The sequence below is a fragment of the Syngnathus leptorhynchus genome, unplaced genomic scaffold, assembly GCF_054491065.1.
Source record: "Syngnathus leptorhynchus isolate UIUO unplaced genomic scaffold, UIUO_Slep HiC_scaffold_565, whole genome shotgun sequence".
NCBI lineage: Eukaryota > Metazoa > Chordata > Actinopteri > Syngnathiformes > Syngnathidae > Syngnathus > Syngnathus leptorhynchus.
The window spans coordinates 24,426-33,698 of NW_028232465.1; the positions used below are offsets into that span (position 1 = coordinate 24,426).

General features: G+C 23.0%; 1 non-coding gene across 1 annotated transcript; it reads right to left on the reverse strand.

The window, feature by feature from the left end:
* Positions 1–1,220: 1,220 nt before the first annotated feature.
* Positions 1,221–1,292, reverse strand: trnav-gac (transfer RNA valine (anticodon GAC)). Its single transcript has one exon. It is a non-coding gene; the product is annotated as a tRNA-Val (tRNA).
* Between the last annotated feature and the right edge of the window lie 7,981 nt (positions 1,293–9,273).

The window sequence follows — 9,273 nt, forward strand, 5'->3', positions numbered from 1 at the left end:
TCATCAGATGGATCCACATCAATTGCTGGTTCAATGAGTGCAGCTATTGCAATAAAATCAATTGGAGTAGAAACAAACTTAATTGCTGGTATTGGTATTGGATGCATTACTAATGAAAATAATGAAAATATATTAATAACTGATATATCAGGACTTGAAGATGAACTAAGTAATTTTGATGCAAAAATTATAATGGATGAATTTAAAAATATTGTATATATACAAATTGACTCAAAAATACTGTGATTAATATTGAATTATTCAAGCAAATGATTAATTTAGCGCATAACAAAATACAAAAATATATAGATCAAATTAAAGATCCAATAAAATATCAACAATTTCAACCACATAATGATCTTTCATATTTAAAAAACAATTGATTTAGATACAGTAAGCATTAGATATATATTGAAAAATATTTCACTAAATAATCTACAAAAATATCATAATGCTAAAATAGAAATTGGAGATGGAAAAGTAACAATTATAGGATCAAAAAGAGGAATTAATGATATAATTAATATTCTTAATATAGCATCTAATGAAGCTAAAAGAAGAGTAAAAAATAACTAATTAAAATAAATAAAATAAACTAAAATGTTTGGGAATCAAACTAAAAAAAAGATTATATTTGCTTGTTGATGTAGAATCTACAGGCACTGATTGTATAAATGATTATATATTTGATATTGCAATAATAGTTACAGATGGTAAAAAATATGATAAAAGAATATTCTTCTCTTATAAAGATAAGTGATCATCTAATAGAAAAAACTCAAAAAGAGTTATCACATATTGTTCATATACAAAAAGAAAAAGTACAAGCTGCAAAAAGCAATTATGAAATAATGTGTGAAGTTATAAATCTTATAAATGAATATCATGAAGAATATGAATTTAAAACTTGTTGGACATAATGTTGCATTCGATTATGGAATGATAACATTTTCAATGAAGCGTGCATCTGAAGAACTAAAAGAAAAATTTTTAACAATTTTTCCTAAATCTAAAACTATTGATACAAAAGTATTAACGAAAATATATTATGATAATTTATCAAGTTATTCACTAAATAACATATGTAAGCAATTAAATATTGCTCCTCATTTAATTAAGAAAAAGAGATCAAGAAAAACATTCTGCTTTATTAGATACGCAAATATTATATGAATTATTTATAAAATTAAAATCACATTCACAATTATTACCATTGTAAATGAGTGTAGTAGGAATTGAACCAACGTCCTCTACAGTGTCGATGTAGCGCTCTACCACTGAGCTACACACTCATAATAAATTAATTATATTATAACTTTTTATTGTTTTTTAATAAATTTAATAAAAATTTTATAAAAAAATAAATTTATTACTAAAATCATTCAATGAAAAAAAATCATTTACCATAACTGCTCACATTAAAAAATCATTTCTCATTAAACTATAAAAATAGCTATAAAAAGACTTATTAGTTCTATCTTTAATCTACCAAAAACACTTAAATTATTAGAATAATATTTTGTTGATTCTGATATTTTATTTTTTGATTCTATAAATTTTTCACTATTAAATAAGAACAATAAAAAAAATTAGTCAACATTAATTCTGGTGTCTTAATTTGAATTGCTTTTACAAATATTTGAAAACAATAATTCTAAATTATCATTACATAACTTTAATTCATATAAAAATTCATATATAAAAGCATTCAAATCACTAGTAATTTGATCAGTGTTTTCTAAAATTACTACATTATTAAAAATATTGTCTATATTAGTACACTTTTCTTTTTCAACAATAAAATATATTTTTTTATCCAATACATCAAAAAATTTAAAATTATTTATATCTTCATGATTTTCACCAAATAAAAAATTTACACTTAAATATTTGAGTAGCAATAAATTGAAATAAAGGAAGATGACACTTAGCAATTATATACTTAGACTTCATAATTAATTTTAAAGATATTATGAAAATATTTATCTGAAATATATGGCATAAATGGTTTTATCATGAATAAAAATTTTGTAATTTCTGAATTAATAGATTTATTAAACTTTTTAATTATTGAAAATGCTAAATAAATTTTTGAAATTGCTACATTAAATTTAAATTCTTCCATTAGCTTAATATAATCTAAAAATTCTTTTGAAATCATATCTTTTTTATCTATAAATTCATCTATTTGACTTTTATCTATAATAGATTTTTCATACAAATCTAAGAAATTACATAATCTACTAATAAATCTTTCACAATTCATAATAATTTGATTATCCCAAACAAAACTTGCTTGCATAGGAAAATTAGAAGCTATTGCTAATCTTGCAGATGAAACACTATATTCATTTAATAATTCAGAAATTGTAATTGAATTAAATTTTGATTTACTCATTTTTTCAATAGATGTTTTTAATTGACTATCACTATAATGACTAATATCAGATTTATCTATATATTTACCATTCACAGAATATGATTGAGATAATATTATTCCTTGATTAGAAGAGTTTCAAATGGCTCAATAAATTTATAGTTATATATTTGTGATAAAGCGCATATAATTGCTCTAGAATAAAGTAAATGAAGGTTTGCATGTTCTATACCTCCAATATAATATTTAACTGGCAAAATATTATTTATATCTGCAAAATTAAATTTACTAATATCTTCATTTGAATAACTCATATAATACCAACTAGAACAAACAAAAGTATCTAAAGAATCATTATCAATATTGGACATAGAATTACAAATATTACAATTAACACTAATATTCATTTTAATTAACTCTTGATAACTATTTGCACTAAGTCTTTGTTGATCTATTTTCATATCATCATAAATAAATGGTCCACAATCTTTACAAAATGCTACTGGTATTGGACAACCCCAAACTCTTTGTCTAGATAAATTCCAATTTTAAGTTTATAAAAACTTTTAAATTCATAAGCTTGTAAATCTAATAACTTTTGCACCATTGTTTCAGTATCTATAATTAATTTTTCATCATACTCTTTAGTTATGGTATATTGTTATTCATACAAAAAACCTTATCTATATCACTACCACATGGAGCACCATATATAATTCCTGTGCCTCTGTCATTAACAACATAATTCACTATATATAATGGTAATTTTTCATTATTAATAGGATTAATTAATAATATATCTGTTTTAATACAAATATTTTCTTTATCATTAAAAATAATTTTAATATTATTTTTGTTGATATAATTAATAGCAAATTTAGTTTCAAAAGAACATGCAATATATTCTGCAAAAATTACACATTCAGGATATTTTGTATAACATTCAAATATTTGATTATCTAATGTTTTAAACTTAATGACGTGTCCACTATGTTTACCAATCCAATTTTTTCTGAATAGTTAAAAATATTTTTATTCCACTTAAGAGTTTTTAAGCTTTCATCAAGAATATTAGCTACTTTACTCATATCAAAAAACCAACTTTGCATGATTTTCTTTTCTACTATTGCATTAGATCTCCACCCACGACCATTTATAACTTGTTCATTAGCTAATATAGTCTTATCTTCAGGATCCCAATTTACAAAAGAATTTTCTCTATATATAAAACCATTTTCATAAAGCAATTTAAACAAATTCTGTGTAATTTTAAAATATTTATGATCAGCGGTGCTTATTTCTCTATTCCAATCATACAAACAACCAATACTTTGTATATCTTTTTTCATAGAAGAAATACTTTTATCATTCCATTCAATAATAGACATATTTGCTTTATTAGCAGCACTTTTCAGTTGGTAAACCAAATGCATCCCAACCAAAACTACGAATATATTTTTGATTCTTAAAAATAGATTAAAAACGATAAATAATATCTCCCAAAATATAATTTCTAAAGTGTCCAATATGTAGTTTTCCAGAAGGATACGGAAACATTTCAACAAACAATGGATTATTGTTTTTGCAAATATGTTTTTTATAATCTTCATTCATTTTGTTTCAAAGTTTCGAATGTTGGTCATTATGAATTTTAAATAAAATAAGAAATAAAATAGTAATATTTCAACTTTACTATTTTATTTTATTAATATTAGCTTCCAAAGTAATTAAATAATCAACAATTTTTTTATTATCTTTATTTAGAAAAAATATTTGAATAGATTTTTTTTGTCTAGAATTTAATATGTTTAAATTATTCCAATCTATATTTTCGTAATCTTTAAAAAATTCTTCTAATTTTAATGCTGCTTTTATTCCTATCCCATCTATACCAATAGAAATTATAAAATCTTTTAATCTAATTTTATTTTTTATAGAATTTATTCTTTCTATAAATTTATCTGTAATTGTTTCTCTAAATCCATGTAAAACAATAATTTCACTTCTTTTATTTTCAAGCTCAAAAAAATCAATAGATATTATTAACAATATTTGCATTAACAAGTTTATTCTATGCTTTTAGTGAAATTCCTAATACTCCAACAATTTTACAAAAGAAGATATATTAGAAGTTAATTTTTGTTTACAATTATAGTTTTGACAATATAAATGTAATCCGATTTCTATTAAATCAGAATCACAATATGGACAATTAGATAAAGAAAAATCTCCAAAACCATCAATAACATCATCAAAAACAAAAATTCCATGATAAAGAATATTAATTTTTGATCCAATTGTAATCCTATGTTTTTTAAAGACAATTATATGAATATAGATTAATAGTATTACATATAATATTATCTATTTTTATATGATCAATTGTAGCTTTAGGTATAAGTTGACCAACCTTTGAATAAGAAAATTCTATATTTTGAACTATAGATTGAAAAGCAACCACTTCTTTAAGTGCCATAGTACTCTTAGAATAATTCTTTGTTCATCAATTAATAAAGATTGCTTGATATTATTTAATTTAAATATAATTCCATCTACAGGAACATTATTACATAAAGACAAAGAAAATTGTTTATATGCTTCATTAATATTATTTAATTTACAAACAGTATGTTTAACTGTTTCAAAACCAAGGTAATTTAAATATTTATATATTTCTACTCTATTATAAAATCTATAATCATCATACAATACAACGTTATGAACATAAACTTAAAATATTTAACACATCTTTTTCATAAATTGCATTATTCATTAATGATATTAATGTATGCCTAGGAGATGACATATTAGAAAAATAAAGATTATGATCATCTATAGAAACAAATAATTCTCCTCTAATTTCACAAAGATTGCCATAAGAAATTGCACTAGGAACTAAATGACTCATTAAATGAATTATGCTTTCACCACTAAATTTATTTCCTCTTGTAAGAGCTTGAATTAAATTATGTTTATCATAAACAAGATTAATCATAATTCCATCTATTTTTTGCTCTATTAATATTTCTTCTGATGATGAAATTTTATTTTTAATATATTCATTATAAATACTATCAACAGAATATAGTTTATTAATTTTTAATATTTTACTAGGATGAGCAAAATAATTTACTTTTTTATTTGCAATATTCTCATTAAATGCATCTTCAATATCTTCTCTTTGAAGAGAATATTGATTAATTGCTTTTCTTAGATAAACCTCATATTCCAAGTCACTAATATTATTTAATCCACTATTATATTTTAAAGATTCAATCTTCAGTTTTTTTATTAGACTGATTGATTTATTTTTTCTTTTTTTGTCATATTGAACTATTTCAAATTTATAAAGTAGTTGTAAATATCAAATTTTAAATAAATTAATTTTTTTAATTTTCTTTCGTCAACTTTAACATCTTTTTTTACAAAAATTTTAATATTGTAATATCTATCACTTAATTTACTTTTTAAATATAAGATATTTGGAAACTGTTGTTTAATAGTTTTAGATAACACTGAATCAGAAAGTTTAAAATCATTATATTTAATTGACTCAATATATCTTTAAAAGTATCGCAATAAATATTAGTAATTATTGGTTTTAAGAAATAGTATTTTTGTTTAATTTCTTTATAAATATTATTTCTTGTATTAACGTCAACTAGATCACTTTTATTAACTAAAATTGTAAAATTCTGATATATTCTGCTCAAAAATGAAATAGATAATTATTTAGTGTAAGCTTATAATTGAAAACATCACATACAATAATACAATGAATTGATTTAGAAAATATGCCTCTCATAGCATTTATTCTGCCTCTAATATTATTCTCAAGTCCAAATGTATCATAAACTTCTATTGTTCTATCTTTTAACCTCAAAAAAACACTAGAATGTGATTTTGTTGTATGTCTCTCATTCATTACTTTAAAAACTCAGTATTTACAAGGCTATTTAAAAGAGAACTTTTACCTACATTAGTAATTCCAACTAAAATTACTTTGTGATATTTATTGTTTTCATAAATTCCTGAATCACAAACAAAGTTTTTTATTGATAAAGTTAATTCTTTTGGGCAAGAAATAACATTTATTGAATTATCAGAAAATTCTATATTTTGAGAATATACAATTAATGATATAGAGTTTTCGTCTGTATATTTTTTTATATTAAAGAGTATTGAATTTTGAGAACCGCTTTCATAAAAGAAAATCACTAAACTAACTTTTGTGATTGAAATTGTGTTTATTTTTTTAAGTAGATCAATCGCTCCATTATTTAATTCATATATGCATGGAGTATCATATATTTTATTGCCGTAATAATTATAAGATCTTATATCTATAGTTTTACTTAACGGCAAATCGCTTTTAGCAATATAAAGATTAATAAATCTAGTTTTACCGGAACCAGAGGCTCCAAGTATAACTATTGACATTTTATTCTACTATTTCTTCTTCAGCTTCAGTTATTTCTACTGTTACTTCATCAAGATCTGCGGACTGCACTGAAAGAAGTACCAATGATTCTGCATGAGAAGTTTTTGTGTATCCTTGTTGTTCTACTCCAGCAGATGAAACAATTACATATTTAAATGAGTTTGCACCTTGATTAGAGACATAGCCAAAAACTTTCTTGGTTAGGATAATTAATCTTCAAGCACTTTGTCATAGAAAACTTTGAATCTGTTGAGAATGACAATACTTCATGCATACTTCCATTAGAGTCTTCTTCTAATACAAAATGTTGATATTGTTTTGATTCTCTATTGTATACACTTATTGATGATTTTGATCCATCATGACAAGCAGACAATATTGTAAAGTTTGATAGTGATATCTAATTTGGATGAAGTGTATTTCATCAAATCATATACAGCTTGTAAATTAAATGATATAGATGATGATAATCTACATACTTCAACTGGACCTGAAAGAACTAACATTGATCTTGGGTCTATTTCTACCTTATAAACTGTATTACTACTTCCACCTACTACAAGAACACAAATATTACCTTCATCAGTAAATACTTCTGCTGAAAAAACTTCCTGAGAAAAATCTAGAAATTAAAGAAAATACATGATTACGAGATAGAACAAAAGATTTAGATTTCAATGAATTTGCAACTGAGTTAACAAAAATATCTTTTTTGTTTACTAATTCAACATCATTGTTATCATCAATAATTAATATGTAATCAGTTGTAGTAGAAATTTTACTAATATTTTCTTTAGCTGCGCATAATAAATCTCTACGAGCATCATATTTTCCTCCTCTTATAGAGTCAACTACTACACTATGATTATTAACAAAATAATAAAGATTGTAACTATTGTTTCCTAGTGGTTCTACATGTAACAATTTTCCTATCAATGGACATCTTATTGTTTCTTTTGTTTCAAAATCAAAAAGAACAGCACTTACTCCATCAGTAGCAACTAATACCTTTCCAAATGTTTTCACATTTTCTAATTTAAATGAGATGAAAAAACCTCTATGTCACGCTTTGCTTGCGATATATATATTCTGTAAAAATAATTCAGTAATTTTCTTTCTTTCATTAAATTATTTACCATGTTTCTTAATATAATAATCTTGTAAAATGCAACATACTAATTATTTCAATAAATTTCGACAAATGTATCAGAAAAATAGTTATATCGTCATACTAACGATATTTTTATTTTTGATTATCAGAATAAAATTTTTGATGTGCAGATATAAGACTATTCACAACTCTAATATTAAAATCTGAATTTATTTCTCCAAGATATTTTTTATATTCATTTAAATCTTGAATTACATTTATCATTAACAGTGCTTTTCTAACTTCTAAATATCTTCTTAATATTGAAGTTTCACTCAATTTTGTTTGTATGTTAGAAATCAGTTTCAACTGCATCTAAAAAGTTGCCTTTATCTATATGACTATTTATTGTTGATAATTGTAAAATTGTTGCGCCCATTTGTATTGTTTTCAACAACTGAATTAACACTATCATATTCATGATTAATTAACTTTCCAATATATATATCAACGTCTACCATAATATCTACTAAACAACGAATGAAGATAATAAATAACAACAAACAATACAAATAAAATTGAAACTAAATAAGCATGAAAAGATTCCCAAATATATTTAGAAATATTAATTAATTTTTTATTTCGATAAAAAGGTGTTTTCATAATATGAATTTATTAAAAGATACAATATATATTTTTACTTTATATGAACTTGTGGAGCAAAAATATTTACACCCTTTGCTGCGGTAATATTTACTGCACCTAAAGCGCAAATTTCAAAGTCAGATTTTGTGTCTATCTTTACTTTAATTGCTTCAATTAAAATATCAGAATTATCAATAGTAATTTTTACATTTCCACATTGAAATTCTAGCTTTTGACCCACTGTAATTTTTTGTATTTTTTTAATGTCTTCAGTAAGATTATTTTCAACCATAATTTCCATATTTTTTCTAGCAGAAATATGAACATTTTCTTCACCAATACTATCATCAAAAATTATATTCATTATGATATTTTTCTTTTCCTAATTCTCCGTCTTTTCCAAGTGTTTCAGTTTTAAAAATTGAAAGACCACTATTATTTTCATTGAAGTATGGAAAAGAATTTTTATCATTGTAAAAAGAACTTAAAATTATTGGATAAAAAGCATTCCATCAATGAAATATATAATTACCTCTTGTCCTCCTCTTGAACTACTAAACTACCATAATTATTACCAGCAAATAATGTAGAAAGTCTTACTTTAATAATCTCGTCATCACTACTAGAAAAAAAATGGCTTTACTTTTATAAAACCCAAATCATCCATATTATTTTTATTTTTATCTGCTACTACAACACACTCAAAAGACAATCCTGCTG